The sequence below is a fragment of the Camellia sinensis genome, chromosome 1, assembly GCF_055761805.1.
Source record: "Camellia sinensis isolate YWXY chromosome 1, ASM5576180v1, whole genome shotgun sequence".
Classification (NCBI taxonomy): Eukaryota; Viridiplantae; Streptophyta; class Magnoliopsida; order Ericales; family Theaceae; genus Camellia; species Camellia sinensis.
This window is the reverse complement of record NC_138961.1, coordinates 161907416-161920230: the sequence shown is the minus strand read 5'-3', so window position 1 is coordinate 161920230 and position 12815 is coordinate 161907416. Positions and strand designations below refer to the sequence as shown.

At 38.5% G+C, this 12815-nt stretch overlaps 1 long non-coding RNA gene across 1 annotated transcript; it reads left to right on the top strand.

The window, feature by feature from the left end:
- Positions 1-3509: 3509 nt before the first annotated feature.
- On the top strand, positions 3510-4359 carry LOC145798878 (uncharacterized). The gene is made up of 3 exons (XR_014340702.1): positions 3510-3534; positions 4098-4190; positions 4284-4359. It is a non-coding gene; the product is annotated as an uncharacterized LOC145798878 (long non-coding RNA).
- The last annotated feature ends 8456 nt before the right edge of the window (positions 4360-12815 follow it).

The following is a 12815-nucleotide window of genomic DNA, read 5'->3' as shown; positions in this document are numbered from 1 at the left end:
CTCGTCTTGATCTAGTGGCTATGGGTATAAGGCCTGAATTACACCCAAGGCAAGTAGATGGAAAAACCTACCTACCCACTCCTTGCTTCATGCTCTCTCCAACTGAAAAAAGGAGTTTTTGTGAATTCTTGAGTACAATTAAGTTGCCAGATGGCTATGCATCAAACATATCACATTGTGTGAGCACTAGTGATTGTCGAATTACAGGGTTGAAAAGCCATGATTGCCATGTTATCTTGCAAAGATTGCTTCCTGTTGCCCTACGTGGATGTTTGAAAAAGGATGTGAGCAAGGCTTTAATTGAGCTTTGCTTGTTCTTTAAGGAGTTATCGGCAAAAACATTGTGAGTTGATGTCTTAGAACAACTTGAGAAAGATATTATTTTAATTTTGTGCAAGCTTGAGAAGATATTTCCACCATCTTTTTTCGATATTATGATCCATTTATGCGTACACTTATCACGTGAAGCAATCCTTGCTGGACCGGTGCAATATCGGTGGATGTATGCACTTGAGAGGTACATGCATATTCTTAAGGGCTATGTGCGTAACAAAGCCCGTCCAGAAGGCTCTATTGCTGAAGGTTACATTGATAATGAGGCTCTTACATTTTGCTCTATGTACTTCAACGAAGGTGAGACAAAATTTAATAGACCAGAGCGGAATTATGATGGGCCTATTAAAGCTACACAAGATGGAAATATTTCTGTATTTAAGCAAAAAGTACGTGGAATAGGAGCTGCAGTTAATGGTGTGTTGAATTTAAAAGATTTGAAGAAAGCTCGATGGTATGTGTTGAATAATTGTGATGAAGTTCAACCGTATGTGAGGTAAGAAACCACCATATGATTATATTCACTGCAAAAAATTTCATTGTGAATTCTACTACTTTCACAACTATTTGTGTCAAATAATGTTGTGTAATAATTTATAGGCAATACATGGATGAACTTGAGAGACATGGTTTGAGAAATGTTCAAGAGAGGCTGGAATCAGAGTTTCATACATGGTTTCTAAAATACGTAAGAGCTATAAATTTTTAACCTTATTTGTGCATTTAAATAATGTAGCTAAGTATATGCTAATACATTTCACATCATAAATGGAATTAGGTCACAAAGCAACAACTTGAAGGGACCATGGACGCTTCCAATCAACTTATGAACCTAGCCCGACGTCCTGATAGTCGAGTGACGCGATACAGTGGTTGCATTATCAATGGGACCAGATTTCACACTCAAGATCGTGACATGAACCGAAAAACTCAAAATAGTGGTGTGGTTGTTAAGGGTGACCATAAAGGAGAAGCTATTGATTTTTATGGAGTTGTTAGAGATATAGTCGAGTTGAAATATCTAGGGAGAAATCGGGTGTTCCTCTTTAAGTGTGATTGGTGGGATTTTGGCAATGAAAAAAATGGAATGAAATTTGATGATTATAAATATGTTAGTGTGAATGTTACAAGAACTTGGTACAAGGATGAACCGTTTGTGCTAGCATGCCAAGCTATACAAGTGTTTTATATGAAAGACATGAAATTTGGCAACAATTATCGAGTTGTACAAAGAATAATACCTCGGGCAATATATGGCATTCTAGTGAAAAGGGATGAAGAGGAAGAGAAAGAGGAAGAGGAAGAAAAGGACAATGATGAACCATACCAAGAATTTGAATCATTTGGTCTTGGAAATGCAGTGCACATGGATGATCAACCCATAGAATTATGCAAAGAAGACATGGAAATGATATGTGTTGATATTGATGGCGAATTCCATGAGGAGAATCTTGAAGATGATGAAGTTAATGATGATATGATTGATTATGATAGTGATGATAGTCAATGAAATTTGCTGCTATTTAATTTTCTAAGGCTTTTGAAATTCTGTATATATTGTTTGATTTCGTTGGAAATGCCCCTTCTTTATACTTTCAGTTATATAGGTTGAGTGAAATTAATGTTGTTCTTTTTCTATGTGTTGAAGAGTTCTTGAATTGCCAATATGAATCTTATTTATTTTTTTCAAAAATACAAATCTATACAAATCTACTTGATGTGCATCTGGTAACTTGCATTGTGCATAATCCACTATATGATTTGTCCATTTGATGACACTTCTGATTGGCAGTGAAACTTGGACCAGATCTGTTGGAATGTTATCAAATGTAATTATTTTTCTTTCTTAATGGCAGGACTATCTTGCAGCACTGGCAACAACTGACTTGGCTTATAGTGTCATCTTAGACCATACTCTTGCGGAAAAGGAGCGCAGGTTCATACCATGTGCTTAGTTGTACTACTATTAATTAATTTTATTTTATTTTTGTTGGTAAAATATATGTAATCCTATGTAAAAAACTCTGCATGTTATATCTTGGCATTCTGATGATGACAAGCTTTATGCACTGCATGATTCTGCTTAATTTCTGGTTACTTGTACTAAATCTAATGATATATACTGTTTATTAATATATATGCATAAGTATATATGCAGTGTAGCAATATATGATGTATATACCCTCAACTTCTCAACAGGTATGTCCACAAGAGGCAGAGGACAAGCAGGGTATGTACCTAGACCCCATGCACCTACACCCCATGCATCCACTAAATCAGTTCGCTCATCCACTCAATCAACACCTGGACCCCATGCATCCATTAAATCAGTTCGATCATCTACACTGCACCCATTTACATCAGAATCGGTACATGAAGTTACGTCACAAGTTTCACACTCGGATACTTCTAGCACACATTGCAACACTGATGGTTTGTAAATATTTTAAGTTTATGTTTTGTTTTGGTTGGTGGTTCTCGTCTTTTCAATCTATATATTAACATGATACTTTTTCATTGTTTCTAGTAGGCACATCCAAGGGTAAGAGAGGACGTGGGAAGTCACGAAGCCTCAAATTGGCCAAGCTAAAAAATCAAGGGGTGCGATTGCCTATTCAGATTTGTAAGGTTAGTGGACGACCATATGGTGAAGCATCTGAAAAATTTACCAGTGAATTAGGGATTGTCACTAGGCAATTTGCCCCACAAAATGTGCCATCGTGGACTGATATTAGTGAAGAGGATAAAGAAACATTGGTTGCATACCTTCAGGTAAGTGGTACAATTGCTGAGATTTAGATTTCCACTTTGCAAATTATTTTCTGGATAATTATTTTCCCAGTAAATTTCCTCTTCCCACATTATTTCATCAAGCATTTTGATAGCACTATTTGTACCATTTATTTGTTTCTGGCACAATAATTAACACGCACCATAAACAACTTTGAGGGAAGATTTTAATGTGCTTTAATTTTTTCTTGTTTGGTATGACAGGAAGGTTTTAAGTTTACCAATGAACCCTATGCTATCGAATCTATCCTCAATTTGATGCACGACCGGTATAAGAGCTATCGCCATAACCTACGACAACGCTTTAGAAGTTTCCCTACAATGGAATCTGCCCTTGCGGATCCACCCGAAAACATGGAAAAAGAGACGTGGAAGTTTTTGTGTGGAAAGTGGTCTGACAAGGACTATAAGGTAACGTTGTCAATCTTGTCTCATTTTCTGTCAAACATGATGGTTTAAATATGAAGTGCCCTAAGCTCCGTGTCATAATATGCTATGGTATGAACAGTAATTGTGTTCCTATTAGAAGTTAAATGCCGAGTTTGATGTAAAATACACATTAACTTGCAGAATGCTTGTGAATTTGTTGAATCTTTAAACAAGGAATTTCTGAAAGACTACTTTACGCATTAAAAAAAATATGCATATTTTATTTTTGTGACTATATGATTTATTATGATTGGCATGCAAAAGTTTGATTGTTGATTTTTAACTTGTGAGAGAGAGAATTAGATTTTTGTATTTTTTTTTATTCATTTTAACTTGAAATCAGGAGATAAGCATGATGATCTTAGACTTAAATGGGAATATAGCGTAATAGAGCACTGGAGAAAATTGATCCATAAAACTGACCAATTTCTACAATTTACTAACCCATTTCAACCTGCTATCTCCAATTCTATATTTCTTGTAGATAAGAAATGTTTAATAATAAAAGAAACACTTTGTACTCTGACCTATGCATTTAATAATAGGTGAGATGTGGCAAGAATAAGTTGAATCGGGAGAAGTTGAAAGTCCTCCACACTGCTGGCTCAAAGGCCTTCAGAAAAGTGCAATATGATGAGGTATTAATTATAGAATCTATAATTTATGTTTTGTAATTGTAATTGAACAACGTAATCTATATTGAGGTTTAATGTGTGCTATAAATGGCACAGCGAGACCGTGCCACTGGAGAGGAACTTGGACTTGTTGAGTTGTACAAAAAGACGCATTTTAGTGAGAAAAAAGAGGTATGGGTGCATGCTGATGCTGAGATTAGACATGTAAGACATCAATCTTTATGTACTTTCATTCCTTATATCCTTAATAAAATGTGGATGGATACTTAATTTTATCTCAACTAATGAATATTGTAGTACAAGCTTGAAAAGTGGCAAGAGAAAGCTATTGAAGAAGGATCTTGCCCGATATCTGATGAGCAACTTTCTATTGAGGTATTTGGACAAAAAAGTTGGCTACATACGCGGCTTAGGGCGTGGTCGAAAACCAAGTACAACATTATCTGGAAAACTTACCCGTGCCCAACTCGAGAGGGATAATGAGGCTGCTACAAGGGAGGCTGAAGAGCAACGAAGAATCAATGAGGAGCTGGTGGGAAGAATTCAAATCTTGGAGTCTGATCGCACGGAATACAATGCCAAAGTCGACTTCTTGATGCAGCAGATCAGTCAAAGAGTACCCTCTACTGATTCTTCTTCTTAGTAAGTCATCTTTTCAGAATGTTTAAGTAATTGATATTTGTTTCATTCAATAAATCTGATGAATCTTAGGATAATAATATGATTGGATTGCATGTATATGCTAGTACAAGTTATACATCACTGTGCTTTTAGTATCTTCTGAATTGTTTTCTTCAAGGCAGCAGCACCTGATCTGGGTCCCTTTTGATTGTTTGTGTTAAATCTGAACTGGGTTTTTGATCTTTTGTTCTGGGGATTCAGCTCTAGGTGTGTACAGGGTTAGGGTTTGATTAAGCTGACTCACGTGGGTTTTGATTTCTTTAGGTGTTTTGTGGTTTTTCAAAAATGTGGAGGGATGCTGGAACTCCTGTTGATTCTTTCTGAGGTTCGGCCCGAATGCACCTATGTTCCCAAAACCAAATTCCAAATCAAGGTTTGTTATTCTTCAAATGCTAATTGTTTTCTTTGACATACCCATGATTGTTAATTGCTGAATTTCAATCAATATTGTTGAGAACCTAGTCCACATCTAAAATTCATATATAAGAGCTAAATTTGGTTTTTAAGTTTTTGATGAGGTCAATGGAAATTATGCTGGAAGTTAAGGTTTAGAAACTCTCTCTAAGCTGACTACATGGCAACAAGAAAAGCACTGATCAGATACTTTTCCTCTTATCTCCTCCAGATCTAGGAACTAAAGAGGAAGTGGAGAACACACTTGAACAGTTTATAAAAACAATTGTCTACTTCTCGTTTTACTGTGCCCAGCAGACACAGATAAGAGGATAGGACTATACATTCACTTTTCTAGAAATTGTGAGTATTAACTTTCTAGAGTGATTTTATAAGATAAGATTACATTAATTTATGAGCAAGGGGGAGGACTAGTTTTGAACTCTTTCTCTCTGAAGGAAATGGATTACATAATAATGAGTGGGCGAAGACAATTTCTGAGGATTAGTTTTCAACTCATCACAACTTGCTGCATGTATACCAGCTGTGGACCTGATTTATACCACCTTAGGGGTAAATTTAGGGACTATTTTTTAGAGGTCTCTTGCATTACTCTTTAGAATTTTTATAAGTAGACAGAATTTTTGAAATTGTGAGTCTTAACTTTCTAGAGTGATTTTATAAGATAAGATTACATTAATTTATGAGCAAGGGGGAGGACTAGTTTTGAACTCTTTCTCTCTGAAGGAAATGGATTACATAATAATGAGTGGGCGAAGACAATTTCTGAGGATTAGTTTTCAACTCATCACAACTTGCTGCATGTATACCAGCTGTGGACCTGATTTATACCACCTTAGGGGTAAATTTAGGGACTATTTTTTAGAGGTCTCTTGCATTACTCTTTAGAATTTTTATAAGTAAACAGAATTTTTTTGAAGAACATATCACATGAGAGACAAACAGTGGGGTGCATTTGTGTGAGGCCCACATGTATCTCACGTAGGAGTGTGGCAGGCGATTTAGAAAAATATTCTCCTTTTTGTCTATATATATATTTGCATAATTACACTTTTCATAGGAGTTATTCCTTTTACTTACTGTTCTACAAGGAATTGTTTTCACTGGAGTAATGTTTGTAATTGAACTTCAGATACTACAATTGGCACATTAAATTGCAATTTATTAAATTAATCTATTATTGGATAATTTTTAATTGGTAATCTATTTGAGAGTTTGGCCTATTCTATGCAGGTCCTGCAAGCTTGCGTTGATTTAAAGCTTGGGAGCTCTCTGCTAGATTTTGAATGCCATTTTAACGAAACCATTGAGAAGAAGATGCGATGAGTTGAGTTGTTTTGTTATGTAGGTAGATATAATTCTAATAACAATCTGTTCATTGAACAGTTGAATGCTATAAACAATGCTTATAACACTAGCCTTATAAATTGGAAATGATACTTTTGAAATCTCTGTCATATATACAATCAAGATATTACGTACTAATGAATTAGAGCATGGTATTTGTTTGTTATTGAATGCGATGAGCATTTTTTATTTTTTTTTTGTGTAGTTGAATTTTAATTTGGAGATGAGTGGATGGTTTGGTGATATATATTTTCTGTTTGGTTGCTGGGAAATCAAGAAAGGAATATAAGTTGATGTTCAAATTAGTATTTTTAGAATAATTGTTACAAAATCAAAAAAAAAAAAAAAAAACTATCAAACTTTTAGAGACCAATTTTAGTTGTCTCAAAAAATATTTAATAAGCTTTTAGCCACTACTTTTATTTGTCCCAAAAATTAAAACTTTTAACCACCATTTCCCTTTGTCCTAAAAAACTAAAACTTTTACAGACCACTACCATTTGTTCCAAAAATTAAAACTTTTAGACACCAATTTGTATTGTCGCAAAAATTAGTTTCTTTGTCTCCATAACTACCACAGTTGCCTTGGACTATAAATAGACTTTTAGAGACAAATTTTGGTTGTCTCAAAATCAAAACTTTTTGCAACCATCTATTTTTGTCTCTAAAAGTCTATTTATAATGACAAATACAAAATTTTGTCTCTAAAAGTCATTTTTTGACTTTTCCGGACGGGCCATTTGGGACAAACTTCGTGACGGAGGAAATTTGTTGGCTAAAGTTTTTTCCAACAAATATTACACTTTTAGGAACGGAATAAATTTGTCCCTAAAAAGCTGATTTCTTGTAGTGAGTCGCCACCTAAATCTTTTATTTTGGGAAAATTTAGGAAACCCTGACTCATTGCCTAAGGCCACGTGTCCATCATCACCAAAGTTGCCTCGGCTTGGGAACTTGGGTACGATTGGGGAAGGTCACTTCGTGAGCACCCCCGCTCGCCCGATCAAAGATCGGCCTCTACTAACCATGATATCTAGTTTTGAAAACATTATGCGTTCTTATTCCGGTTATTAGCCTAGATTTATTATGTGATGCGCACAGCATACAAGTATAGACTGGATCGCCTGAATTAGAACAAAACATTTCATGTTTATTTATTTTGAAAATGGTTTGCTACTTGCAAGTAGGCTAAGACGTGGATTTGCCACCCTCGGATGGGCTTGGAAAACATGATTTTGCCACTATCTAATGGGCTTAAAACTCACAATTAACGAATTGTTCTAATTCAAATAACCCAACCTTCACCCACAGGCATTCAAGCAGTTATATCACATAAGCACGTAGCCTCATAGTAAGCATGCTATCATGGCAGTCACTCACACGCATGCAAGGATGCTAAAACATAAAACTTACCAAGTACTCCAAGCCAAAACAGAAGCTATGTTAGAAATCCATGCATGATCCTAACTATACAGAAATGCCTAATGCAACACATGTAAAAATGCAACTATAATAGGCTCGACTATTCTAAACATGGCATATGATGATGCCACATCTAACACGTATTCAATTTAGAATTGAAATACAAATGCAGTTAGTATGGTGCACCGAGCCCGGTGCATGCAAGACAGATGAATGAATGCAAACATGTGAGCATAAGTATGCTAATTGAAACATGCCCTAATCTAACCATCATAAGCTGGTAAATAAAAGGAAGAAAGACGTGGGGTTGGAAGACATACATCATACACACGCACACTTATTACAACATTGCCCTCGCTCGGAGGGTCCGAATAAATAATATACAGTCCGAGTAAATAGTACAGTCCGAATAAATACAAAAATCCTAATTAATTAACAGATTAATCTAGGAAAGCAGATGAATTAGCATGCAAATCCACGAACTGCCTCAGCTCTTATTCCGAATGATGAATGATGTATGCTTGAGTGGCCTTCCGCGAAAATCCATTGTGATGCCCTGGTTTGCCTTTGTTTGCAATTTTTCTTGGAATATTGTACAAAGCTCCAGAAGGCCGCTGATTTCTGATTTACTGCAACAGAGAGCAACAAAGGGGGCATGGTAAAGTATTTTCACATATGTGTGTATGACTACTCTTCGGGGAGTGTAGTCCTTGATCCTCGTGCTACCAATGACGCATATCGATGCATGATGGCCGAGGAGTCGAATTGCACGACTTAATATGAAATGAATGCACATGGAAACACAACAAGACCTAAACTCCATCGTGGATAATCCAGAGTATCGGCAACAGGGAATTGAGACACGTTCCGTCACTCGAAGTACGAAACGTACCTTGTTTCCCGTGCTTGGGCTAACTCCTATCCCAAACATGATGCAAATAAGATGGCATACATAATGCGATTAACATACAACCTAGCATACGCAATGCTATGAAATGGCATACACAATGCTTGGTGTGTCATGGCATACACGATGTTCTAACATGCAATCTAGCATACGCAATGCTATGGACCGAAATGACATACACAATGCACAATGGACTTACACCAACATGAATAGACCTCAGCCACACTCACATCAGTGGCCATTAGATGAAAATGAGACGACCGAAATGCGTGCACACGTGTACGCATACCGAGGACCGAACCTAAGGCATCAAATGCCACTCCACCAAAGCATGGCAAGGGATGAAAGATGGCCTATGAACATGTAATTTCTAGTACTAAAACATGATGCTAAATGGTCCTGAAACATGGAAATATGGCACCCGATGCATGGAATAAGCCTCGAAACTCAAAACTAGGCACATGTATTGAACCACAAGTATACAACGAAATCATTATTTGCTCATGAAGTCAAAAGACAGAGCCAAGGTAGTCCCAAAACATGCACATTTCTAGTTTAGAGCTTGGCCAAAAGATGCTAACATAACGAGCTAAAATAGCATGCAACATTGGCAAGCAAACATGGTTCACATGGCATGTATATGAAGCAAATGAGAACTCATCAAACCAGCCAAAAACAGTGAATAAAACATGCCAAAATATGCCTGAATAATCACCAAAATGCAGCCAATGCATGCAAAAATGAGGGGCTTCTTTGGAGGTCCTTACAAGGGGTTATTAAGCACATACAAGATAGACATGTAACATGGCAAAACCACCTCTGGAAATGAGTTATAACAGCCCTAAAACTCACCAAAAATTCCCTGAAATTAACCTAGGAAGCATACAAATGAAAGACCCTTTGAAAGGCCTTGAGGGGGGTTGTTCTACACATGCATCATAGACATAAAATATGACAAAATGGGCTCTGGAAAGAGCTTATGCAGACCATAAAACTCACAAAATAAGGCCTGAAACATGACTTCAATGCATGCAAAATAGAGTCCCTTTGGAAGGCCAACAATACTAGTAAAGAGAATGAGAGGTGAGAGGGTCACCCCTCTATGATTTTGGAGCTTAAAGACACATCAAGGCCACTAAAAATCCCCTAGATTTCAGTGGCTAAGGGGCCAAAACAAGGCCAATGCAAATGCTCATATGCATGGCTCAAAACATGGAGAAATGAAGCATGCAAGGAGGAAAATGACTCCAAACAGAAAAGTAACCTCAATCAAACTTAAAGAGGAGGTCAAAACAAAACTTTCTTTAGTTTAGGTCAAGGTCCAAAAATGCTCACAAATAAGGCTAACATATCATGCAAAATAAGCCCTAAAAGAGAGATAAAGCATACAAGGGGGTAGGAGACCTCAAACAGAAAAGTACTCTTAAAAAAACATGAAGAGAAGCTCAAAATAAGACTATTTTCAGTTTACACCAAGGCTCAAAAATGCTTATAAATAGAGATAAGGTATAGAGCAAAATAATGCAAAAATGGAGAAAATGAGGACTTACCCTTGTAACACAGCAATGCAGCCAACCTCGGACCAAGAAAGTGAGCTTTGAACCTCTGAAAATGAGTTCCAAGGTGCTGGAATGGATGGTGGAGGTGTTAGGCTTACAGGTGTAGTGTAAATGGCCAAGAAAATTAGGGTTTGGAGCTTTGGAGAAGAAAGCTATGGAGGGTGGAGTGCATGTGCCTTGGCCAAACTTTTTTCTAACCCTTGCAAAATGGGATGGAGGGTTGGTTATACAGAGGAGAAGGGATAAGGCTTCTTGGAGAAACCTCAAGAGGGGTTCAAAGCTTCTCAAAGAAGCTAAACCCAAAAGGGTCAAGCTTCTTGAGGAAGCTAAACCAAAAAGGGTCAAGCTTCCTCAAGAAGCTTGACAAAAGAGTCAAGCTTCCCTCAGAAGCTAAGCAAGAGGGTCAAAACCAACTTAAAAAGGTCAACAAAAGACTCAAAATCTCGGACAGTGGGTCAAGTGCTTCACAGCTGGCACAGCTGTGTTGCACTTGAGAAGAGTAAAAAACAGAAAGCTGGTCGACCAGCTGAGGTGGCCGGCCAGCCACTCCCCCTAGTCGGCCGACCAGGGGTCAAAAGGGTCAAGCAAAATTGCTGGTCGGCATACCCAGAAAGGTGGCCTCCCAGATGACTAGAATACAGCTGTGTGGCGAAAAATCAGAAAAAGTGACCCAGGAGAGAGAAAAACCAGCTTTCAAGCAAGGTTCAAAAGGGTCAAGATGAATTTCTGGCCAACCTACCCATATTGGTGGCCTCCCAGATGAGCACAACACAATAGTGATACGCAAAGCCAGAAAATGTGGCTCAAAAGTGGGAAAAACCAGCTTTTTGTCAGAAAAACCGACTTTTGGAGAGAGAAAATGAGAAAACTGGTCTTTCAAGGGAAAAGGTGGCCGGCCACCTTACTATCCCCTCCCTAACAGTGAAAATAGGGTCCCTACCAAAAATGGACCAAGACGGATGCAAAACGAAGGTTTGGGGGCCAAAATGCGCAGTCCGAGGACCCGAAAACAGGCTGTTAGGCACCGAAAGTGGCGTATGACCACGAAGGTGGTCTCCCGGGCCACAGTGTCCCTCTAAAGAGAGGAAACAAGGTGTGTGCCGAAAACCAGAGCAAACGGAGGTAGTCAAGCGGTCTCGAACTGAGGCGCACGGCCGACGGCTCTGAAAATCGAAAACTGGGCTCCAAATGGGAAAAATGGCCTACGACCACGAAACGTGGCCTACGGCCACTGAGAGATGATCTACGAGACCTCTCCCTCCCTTCGGGAAAAGAAAACAGAGAAAACAGGACTTGGTTTGCAAACCGAGACAAAGCACAAAAGAGCTCCGAAGTCCGGAGGCAAGGCTCTCAACCGAGACTCCGCAACTTCAGAACGAGCACAATATGCAACATCACCAAGCGCTCAACTGGTGACATCTGAGTCTAAAGGTCGGTCAAAAATGGGGTGTCTACAGTTGCCCCTCTTTGACAGAACTCGGAAGTCATTCGTGACGGGAGTGAATGTCAAAGCCCAGAGACGACCCATTTTTGACAAGGCCGAAAACTTAGACAAACAAACAAGATAACACAGATGTGCCCGCAGGCAGGGGGCGAGATGCAAAATGATATGCACAAAGCCTGACGTAAATCATGATCATGCAAAGCAGCAAGCTGTAATGAAGCATACACGCAATAGTTTTAAGCAAGAATGCAAAGCAACAACTATATTTCATATAGTTAAGAATGCGGAGAATTATTCAATTCTCGTTGCGTCTCACACGGAGAAGATACAATACCTGCGCAGCTCGTCTGGTCGCACCAGCCTCAAATGAACCGTACATACAATATCGTGCCTGCAAAAGAGAGAAACTCAACAAGCACAACATAGTTAGCAACACATGTTCAACGCTATATCGAACGTAGACAAACAGGGTGCCGATGGGAGAGTGCATTGCAATGCGAGAGACACGCGCGTGTCAATGCAAGCTAAGCATGAGGGTATGACAATACCCTTGAAACGTGCACAACAATGCAAGTGGTATGCATGAGAATGCAAATGACGTGCATAACAATGCAGGATAAGTGCAAATTCGAATGCGTGTTTGACGTAAAACAACGAGCAAAGAAATGCAAGTTTCGAAGAGTGCGACTCAATCACGACCTCCGGTTTACCTCCTGGAAGGGTCACAACATGCTCAAAAAGGATACATTTTTCTCTTGACAAGTGATGATGAAGCACGCATCGAAAGTTGGAGTTAAAGTTCCCGCGGAGGGATTTCGCGACGAAAAGTGCACTTTTCTTGTACTTTCTCGGGT